This window comes from Carettochelys insculpta, chromosome 22, assembly GCF_033958435.1.
Source record: "Carettochelys insculpta isolate YL-2023 chromosome 22, ASM3395843v1, whole genome shotgun sequence".
NCBI classification, from domain to species: Eukaryota; Metazoa; Chordata; order Testudines; family Carettochelyidae; genus Carettochelys; species Carettochelys insculpta.
Genome location: NC_134158.1, coordinates 20,010,887 through 20,020,354, shown reverse-complemented (window position 1 = coordinate 20,020,354; position 9,468 = coordinate 20,010,887).

The following is a 9,468-nucleotide window of genomic DNA, read 5'->3' as shown; positions in this document are numbered from 1 at the left end:
AAGCCTGGAGCGTGGGAGATGGGACTAGCTGGTTAAGAAGACTGGGAGTTGAAGAGGCAGGAAGGAGATGCACAAGGAGATTGGGGTTAGCAGCCAGCAAGAGAAATGAGGGAGAGAGGAGGATCTGGGAGCCAGTGGGAAGTGGGGGGGGGCAAAGGTAGCAAGGGGGGTGACATTGGGCCGGTGGGGAGGACAGGCAGACCAATCAGATCAGGAGCAAGAGGGGATCTGGATCTGGCTGACCAAGGAGAGGTGGAGAGAGGCAAGAAGCCCTGGTGTGTGTGTGGCAGGGGAACGTGGGACAGCCTGGAGGGGATGGGGCAGCGGTGGGGGGTGTGATGCGCAGAAGAGGATCTGTCCTCCAGAGCCTGGAACAGAGTCCGGGGTTTTTGAGTCTCACCAGATGCCTGCGAAATTCAAGGGCAAAGAGTCGGAACCCCTTCCAGATCCGGACCACAAAGAGGATGACAACCTAGTGCTGCTGCTATTCCACCCTGACGCAAACGGCAGAGCCTAAGCAGTGGATCTAACAGTGCCAGTCCCCCGACAACTGGGTGAGGAAATGCACCAGGATAACGCCTCCGGATGGAAATTCTGGGTGGCTTTTTCCAGAGTTTTCTTTTTTTAAATCTAGAAAGTGACACACATGCAACCTACGTTAAAAGAGCAGGTTGCAAAATCAAGCACTTCAGAGCCAAGCAACCCTGGAGCTAAGGCCGCCCAGGCCTTGGGGTGGAATACACACAGTGATCCAGTCTTTAGTTACCTGGTGTCATGCATGAATAGGTGCCGGTAAAGGGTTAAACCCAGGGAGAGTGGGACATCTGTTGGCAAGCAGCCAAGTGAGCCAATGGGGAGGGGTGTGGGGGGGCTTCCGGAAGGAAATCCTTCTTCTGGAGGCCCCTTCTTCCCGAAAATTTTTGGGAAGAAGGGGCCTCCGGCAGGAGGACTTCCTTCCGGAAGCCCCCCTGGGGCCGCGCTTCTACACGGTGTTTTGGAGTCCAGAAGAACAGTCGTCCGGACTCCAAATCATGTGACGTTATGCTAATGAGGCGGGGAATTTGCATCCGCGCCTTGTTATCCTCTTTCACTGCATGTATTAGCATGCCGCTTCCCAAGGAACCGGCCTGTGTAGAAACGGCCTAGGAGGGGGGGTGAAGCGTTGGAATGGTCCACCCAGGAATGTAGTGGAGTCTCCATCCCTGGAGGTGTTTAAGTCTCGCCTCGACAAAGCCCTGACTGGGCTGATCTGATGGGTTTGGTCCTGCCTAGGGCAGGGGCCTGGACTCGATGGCTTTTTTAGGTCTCTTCCAGCTCTATTGTTCTATGATTCTATGAAGCAGTTACCTGCTGAGGGGCTTTTCTTTTGGGGGGGCCTGAGCAGAGAAACAGAGATGTTTAATCCTGAGCAGGTGTTTGAGTCATTGTTCAGGCCACAACACAAGCTGGGCATACAGACATGTAAGTAGCCAGGAAATGTTTAGTCAGATGCAATCGGGTTATTTATGTTGGGTTTGGTGCAGGACTTCTCAGGCTGGCTGATGAACCCCCCTTCACACTGTAACTTTTAAAGTGGGTCCTACGGAAGTAATTCTCTGTGTTTTAACCTCCGTGGGTTTTTTTCGGTTGCCTGTAACACCTAGCGACCAAGTAAGCTTTGTCATGTAGCTCTTCTTTCGTTAATAGATCACCTTTTTCATACAGGCAATGATTGAATTCCTGGGTCCCAGAGAAGTGTCTGTGTACATGCTGGCCGAAGACTGCTAGGTCAGCTATAAGATTGCATCTTAATTTCTTTCCTTCGTTTTCGAGCTCCGTCTTAAGAGTTTGGGGTTCTCCCATGGGGAGACATCCAAGTGTGTCTGCCTGGGTGCTAAAGAGGGGGGGGTTTCTCACTTGGGTGGTGGCAGCAACCTCCCAGGGTCAGGGAATCTGTGACCTTGGTAAGCTTGTTAAGCAGCAGCCTGTAGAGACAAGGTATTTGAATGGCCTCATGCAGGCCCTCACCTTCTGCATTCGGAGTGTGACTTGTTTCCCCCCAAGCCCCTGTCCCTTTCCTGATGGCAGTGCAAGGGGCGGCTTTTGCTTGGCAGGTGCTGGACCTTGCAAGCGGCGCAATGGGGTGGGTGGGGGTGAGTGTCAGGCTTTGTGTGGAAGGGGTCCCCAGGAAACCCTCGGCATGGAGAGCGGTCACTGCTGCAGCATGGCAGAGGCAGCAGAAGGATGGGAGGGTAATGCGAGTGCTCTGTGAGGTGAGTGAGGGGCTAAACATGCCCCCTGAGTGTAGGGCATGTCAGTCTCTCACCCCTGTGCCACTGAGTCAAAAGGGAGAGGCCCCCAGCTCAGCCCCTCCCACTCCCCACCCACAGCGCCCCCTCATCAGCCCCTTCCCACTCCCCACCCCAAAGTGCCCCCTCATCAGCCCCCTCCCGCTCCCCACCCACAGCGCCCCCGGCTCAGCCCCCTCCCACTCCCCAGCCACAGTGCCCCCGGCTCAGCCCCCTCCCGCTCCCCACCCACAGCGCCCCCGGCTCAGCCCCCTCCCACTCCCCAGCCACAGTGCCCCCGGCTCAGCCCCCTCCCACTCCCCACCCACAGCGCCCCCTCATCAGCTTCCTCCCGCTCCCCACCCACAGCACCCCCTCATCAGCCCCCTCCCACTCCCCACCCACAGTGCCCCCGGCTCAGCCCCCTCCCGCTCCCCACCCCACAGCGCTCACAGCTCAGCGCCCTCCCACAGCACCACCTCATCAGCCCCTTCCCACTCCCCACCCGACAGTGCCCCCAGCTCAGCCCCTCCCACTCCCCAGCCACAGTGCCCCCGGCTCAGCCTCCTCCTGCTCCCCACCCCACAGCGCTCCCGGCTCAGCCCCCTCCCACTCCCCACCCACAGCACCCCCGGCTCAGCCCCCTCCCACAGCGCCCCCTCATCAGCCCCTTCCCACTCCCCACCCGAAAGTGCCCCCAGCTCAGCCCCTCCCACTCCCCAGCCACAGCGCCCCCAGCTCAGCCCCTCCCACTCCCCAGCCACAGTGCCCCCGGCTCAGCCCCCTCCCGCTCCCCACCCAACAGTGCCGCCAGCTCAGCCCCTCCCACTCCCCAGCCACAGCGCCCCCAGCTCAGCCCCTCCCACTCCCCACCCAACAGTGCCGCCAGCTCAGCCCCTCCCACTCCCCAGCCACAGCGCCCCCAGCTCAGCCCCTCCCACTCCCCACCCAACAGTGCCGCCAGCTCAGCCCCTCCCACTCCCCAGCCACAGTGCTCCCGGCTCAGCCCCTCCCACTCCCCAGCCACAGTGCTCCCGGCTCAGCCCCCTCCCACTCCCCAGCCCACAGCACCCCCGGCTCAGCCCCCTCCCACTCCCCACCCACAGCGCCCCCTAACACCATACTATGGCACTGGAGTCTGCCCTGACAGCCAGTACCCCTACTGTGCTTCCACCCCACTCCCCCAGCACAGCACCCCCTAGTGCCACGCTGGGGCACTGAGGTCAGCCTGGAGCAGGAAGCCAGTTTCCCTCTATGGCCTCCCCCCAGCAGGGTAGATTGGGTAGGTGCAGAGAAGGGGAAGGCGTGGGACACACACATGTCAGCAGAGACAGGCTACGTGTGGGGCTCTCTGGCTCGTGGCAGGCTGGGAACCAGGGGAGCAGTGATGCCTATGGCCCCCTTCCACTGTCTGCCCCAGCAGAAGTTCCTGGGTCTCACTCCTTACTTCCCAGGTGAGTTTACAGCCACCCTGGAGGGCTTAGCTGGCAGTTAGTGTTACAGGCCAGGAGTTCACCTTCCAGGGTCTATTCTCGGCGCCAAGCTGGGAGTGGGGTTACCAGCTTGAAAATGGGGAGGGGGTCTGGGAGCTAGGACGCCTGGGTTCCCAGGGCTCTGGCAGGGGAATGGAGTCTTGTGAGTGACTGCAGGAGATTTGGAATCAGCCCAGCAGGGGGCACTGCGCTGCTGGGAGCAGGGGTGGGGGCAGGAGGATGTGCTGCCCCGGACAGGGCAGGCCCCATGCCCCAGCCTGGTGCGGGGGAGGGCTGTGCTGCAGAGAGCAGGCTGGGCTCAGATTCTGGCTCAGAAATTGCATCAATTCCCCTGGGGCACCGATATCAGGACCTAGTCAGCTGGGAGCAGCTGGGGACCTCTGGGGAAAGTAAGTCCTGCAATCTGCCTGCAGCCTCCTGCAAGGGGCGCCAGGCAGCTGGCATGGAGCACCCCGGGGCTGGGAGAACCTCACACGTTGCAGCCCTGTTGGCGGCTTCCCGGGAGCCTAAACCCCAGATCAGAGACAGAGCTTCGCAGGAGAGCTGGGCCAGGCTCCATGTCTCACGCCAGCGAGTTCCCCTGCAGGGGTGAAAGTGACATGGGGCTGCCGTGAGCCCCGGCGGGAGAGATCCCTTTGCGGTTTGTGCATGTGTGTGTGTGTGTGTGCACAGTGGGTCCTGTTGCAGTTGTGCATGCACCCGCGTGGGTGTGCACCTGGGACGGGGCAGCCCTCACCCCCTCTGACAGCCTGGGGTGTATGGAGGGTAGGTAATCACCGGGGGCGTTAGTTGCAGACATTTGCCTTGTGTTGGGGGAGGGGAGCAGGGCGATACCCACCCCCGGGAAGTGAGAGTTCGGGGCACTGTGCCAGCACTGCATGACAGGATGATGCTCACCAGGGGCTGGGAGGGGAGGGAGCCTAGACATGGGGAGCCAGGACTCCTGGGTTCTCTCCCCAGCTGAGGGAAGGGAGTGGAACCCAACGGTTAGAGCAGCGCAGGGCTGCGAGTCGGGACTCTAAGGGCAGGAGATGTTTGGCCACATACCCCAGGGCAGACCGTGAGCTCAGCAGGACCTGAAGCCAGGTGTCCAGATTTCGTGGGGAGCCCCTTTACCACTGGGTGGTGATGCTTCACCCCGGACAACCCCTCCACCCCCTTCTCCCCTTCCACTGGCCCAGCTTCTCCCTTCAGTGGTCACTTTCTCCAGTCCCAGGACAAACCCCTTCCCCACCCCTGGGGCCCAAGTCTCCTCTCTATGCAGGAGCCAGCGTCAGGTGTGGGCCTGGTATATGTCATCCTGGGATCATCTCTGCCCTGGGAGCTGGGCTGAGACCTGCCCAACTTGTTGCACCTCAGCAGGGCAGGGGAATGGGCCAGACTGGGCTGGGCTGCTCACCAGCTGTCCGGGGGTCGCTGGCCCCTTAGTACAACTCAGTGAGGTTTTTGGCTGAGCAGCCCCAGTACCAAAGGAAAGGGGAGGGTCCCTGGGAAATCAGGCGCCTGAGATTGTCAGTGTCCTGGAACAATGGGAAGAGGCCAAAGCCCCAGGTCAGCCTGATTGACAGGGGGGGCAGGCCAATGAGGGAGCCAGCAGTCCAGGGGATTCCCGTCCTCTGTGAGCTGGGTCTGGGTCATCGTGAGTAGTGCCCAGCTAAGGAGACCAGCCTGAGCTGAGCTGGGACCAGCAGAGCCAGGAGGGTGGGGAGCTGCAGCCAGAGGGGCCGGATGCAGCAGAGAGGGCAGACCCATGCTGGGGGTGGGCTGCAGCCACAGGGGCCAGAGAAGCAGCCCGTGGGCTGGAGGCAGTGGGGCTGGGGTTGGAGCATGCTGGAGCTGGGTGTGCTGAGCAGCAATGGAGCCTGTGGGTAGAGAACCAGCCCAGGGGGACTCCACCAGCCAAGAGGCCTTGGAGGCCAGGCTGGGGAGCGGCTGATGCTGGGGAGAAGGGACCTACCTGCCTCTCAGAGCAAATGTCTGACCTGCCACAGCCCTGCAGCACAGCCAGGCACTGAGAAGGAGGCCTGGGACCTACAAGAATTGGCCTGTGACTGGCCCTTACCCTCCCATGACTGTCTGTGAAGTCTCTGCACTAGGAAGTGGAGTGATGTCTTTTCCTTTTAACTTATTCCATTTTCCCCATTCTCTTTCTTCAGCCACATTTGCTTAATAAATTGTATTTGCTTTGAACTGTCTGTCCCCATCAATCAGGGAAGCGGTCAGGAAAGGACCCCGGAGTGGGGACACCCAACCCCAGGGCTAGGCGAGCCCCACAAGGTGAGGGGTGGAGGCCCCCAGGGATCCTGGCCCCAGCCTGGGTGGGGTTACACAGACCCTGCTGCACAGGAGAGTAGAAGAGGAGCCCTGGGGACAGGGAAGCCTCTGAGTGAAGGAAGTGGAAGTGGGAGTGGGAATGCAGATGCTTGTGCTAGCCTATTTCACAAGGGTCATGTAACCAGGAGAGTCCCCTTTGTAGCCGTTAGTCCTTCTGCTTACACACAGAAGCCCTGTAATGCAGTGTTCTTGGTCGCCCCCTGCAGGGGAAGTCGTGCTCGGCTGCTCTGTATTTTTAGATCCAAGGGTCACAGGTTCGATCCCCCACCAGGCAGCTGAAGGCAACTGGATCTGCCAGGATCACAGTGCTGCCTGTGTAGCCTGAGATAAGAAACCCGCTGTGGCTCCAGAGCCGTGAGAATAGTGTCCCTGACGCCTTCGGGAGCAGCCTCTGAAGAGGAGTGCCAGACACACGACCTCCCGAATCAGACGGTAATGGCTGGGGGCAGTGCATGCATTATGCAGCACTCCCCAGTCCTAGCCAGCTGACTCCATTATGATGCTGGTGTTGGCACAGTGGAGACGGGGGGGTGGGGAGTTGGTGCATCTGGCCCCTCCCTCCACCAAAGCAGAGTCGCTCTGGGAGCAAAGTTGACTCTGTACGAAGTAGAATCTGCCAACGCCAACGTGGAAACAAAACGGTGATGATGGATCAGTTGGCGCAGCCAGCCGGGTGTTCCCCGGGGCAGACCAAGGGCCCATCTGGCGCAGTATTCCGCCTTCTCGCAGCTGCCCTGCATCACATCCCTGGGCCCATCCAGCCCCCTCCTCAGTCAAGTCCGACCAAAGAGCTGGGTCTTGCCCCGTGCTGCTGGTCCCCGTTACAGGCCCAGTTTGGGGGCTGAGGGAGAAATGCACAGAGAGGACCTCTCCTGGACCAATGAATGGCAACCCACTTAGGAGCTGATCGATCAAGGGGGTGTACGGAGAAAGACAAATAGACAAAGGATGTGTATGGGGATGGATAGATAGATACAGGGGGGCTGTGGCTACACTAGCACCGCTCTTTCGAAGGAGGCATGCAAATGAGGGAAATAAAATGCAAATTAGCTGCAGATTTACATATCTGGTACCTCATTTGCATATTCTTTTGAAAGAGCTTCTTTCAAAAGGAATAAAAGCTGTGCAGATGCTGCTCTTTCGAAAGTAAACCCTGTTTTTGAATGCACCCTTCTTCCTAAAAAAAAAATGGGAAGAAGGGTGCTTTTGGAAACAGGATTTACTTTCAAAAGAGCAACATCTACACAGCTTTTCTTCTTTTGAAAGACCATACAAATGAGGTGCCAGATATGTAAATCTGCACCTTGTTTGCATTTTTGATTTCCCTCATTTGTATGCCACTTTCGAAAGAGCAGTGCTAGGGTAGACGCAGCCGGGGTGTATGGGGATAGATAGATAGATAGATAGATAAGGTGCATGGGAATGGATAGGTAGATGCGGCGGATGTATGGGAATGGATAGATAGGTAGATAGTTTCAGGGGGTGTATGGGGATAGATAGAAGATACTGTGTATGGGAGTGGATAGATAGGTAGGCATAGATAGATACAGGGGGTGTATGGGGTTAGATAAATAGATAAGGTGTATGGGAATGCATAAATAGGTAGATAGGTATACAGATAGTGTCAGGGGGTCTATGGAGCTGGATACGGGGGTGTATGGGAATGGATGGGTAGGTAGGCATAGATAGATGCAGCGGGTGTATGGGGATGGATAGATAGCTGGTGGGTGCGTATGGGGCCAGGTAGATTGGGCAGTGGCACATGGGGATGGAGGGATTGGGTCCAGGGAGATAGAAGATCTTGGCAGAAATTTTTTTTTTAATAACTTCAGCTCATAACACCGACCTGTATTTTGGGGCGTTTCCCCTATTCCATGGGTGTAAATATCTGCAGATGTGGGGGTTCTTGGGGAGAGCGTGTCAGCCAGTGGGTGGCAGGGGTGATGTCGGACAGCCCTGGTGTAACAGCAGGTCCTGAGATTCACAAAGTGAAAGTGCTATTAAATCCCAAGTGGGCGAGGACCCCAGGACTGGCCTCAGTTCACAAGCTCCCAGCAGCCTTTGTCTCTCTGGGCCTGTTTGTAAATCCAGCTTGGTGGGGATGGCAATATGTGTAGGGTGGGTTGAATGGGTCTATGGTGAAACTGACATTGAGCAACATCTGATGAAACTCACTCGTTCAGCGCATGTGCACACACAGACACACAAACATGCGTGCGAACACACGCGCCCACCCTCCCTAGTGCACGTCAAGGCTGGGGTAGGTGAGGGAGTCACCTCACCCTCACCACCTCTGTGGTCCCCAGGACTCTTGCAATCCCCGCATCTCTGCCTGTGGGGCCTGAAGGCCGTTCCCTGTGCAGGGCAGGGAAAGGGTTAATAGAATGTCCCCTTCCCCACTTGCTGGCTGCTCCCCACTTGGCTGGCCCCAGCTGTGCAGAGGGTTCCCTGTAAGCTGAGCATTGGGCGGCTGCCCAGGAGAGATTCGGGTGTCACCCCGCGGATTAGCAGAGCGCCCACAGCTGGCAGCCTGTGTTTCATTTGGTGGTGCGCATCTGCACATGCCTTGGTGCATGTAACAAAATTTATTCCATCCATGGATGGAAAAAAAAATAGCGGGAACCTTGCAGGGCAGCTGCCTGGGGTGCTGGCTAAGACCCAGCTGGGGGTGGAGCTGGTGGGACTTGGGTCTGCTAAGAGCCGACTGGGCACAGAGCTGAGGGGGTGTCAGACACCAGCGGGAGGGAGACCTTGTGCAAACTCCTGTTTATTTCGCAAGTGAGCTCCCACCCTGCCCTTGTACAAGCATCCACCTGCTCTTGTGAGAGCTCCTGTCCTGCCATTCTGCCATCTCCCACCCTCGTGCAAGCTCCCTCCCCATCATCGTGCAAAGATCCTCCCCACCCTCGTGTGAGCTCCCTCCCTGCCCTTGTGCAAGAATCCCTCCTCTATTCGCGCCACCTCCTTTCCACTCCACCCAGGTGTCCCCTCCAGCTCCCTTCATCCCCCCACCAGTTCCTCCAGCCCCACCCTTCACCCTGCTCCTTTCTCTGGCACAGCTCCCTGCCCCCTGCTCTCCCCACTCCTCCCCTGCTCTGCCCTCGCCCCACTCACTTTCCCATCCCCGGCCTGCTCTTCCCCGACCACCTCTCCGTGTGTATCCAGAGCCCCCCCCCCGCCTCCTCGTGCCCCTCACGGGCCAGCCCCAGAAACACCCAGCCCGGCCTGTTCCCCTCCAGCCACCTCTTCCTCCATTGCTCTCTCGCCTCCCCGCCTTGCCCCGGCCTGTGTCCTTCCTTCGGGTGTTCCCATCCCCCGCTTCCCGGGCTGCCCCTGGCTCTGAAGGTTCCCCGCGGCGTCTGCCCCTGTCCCCG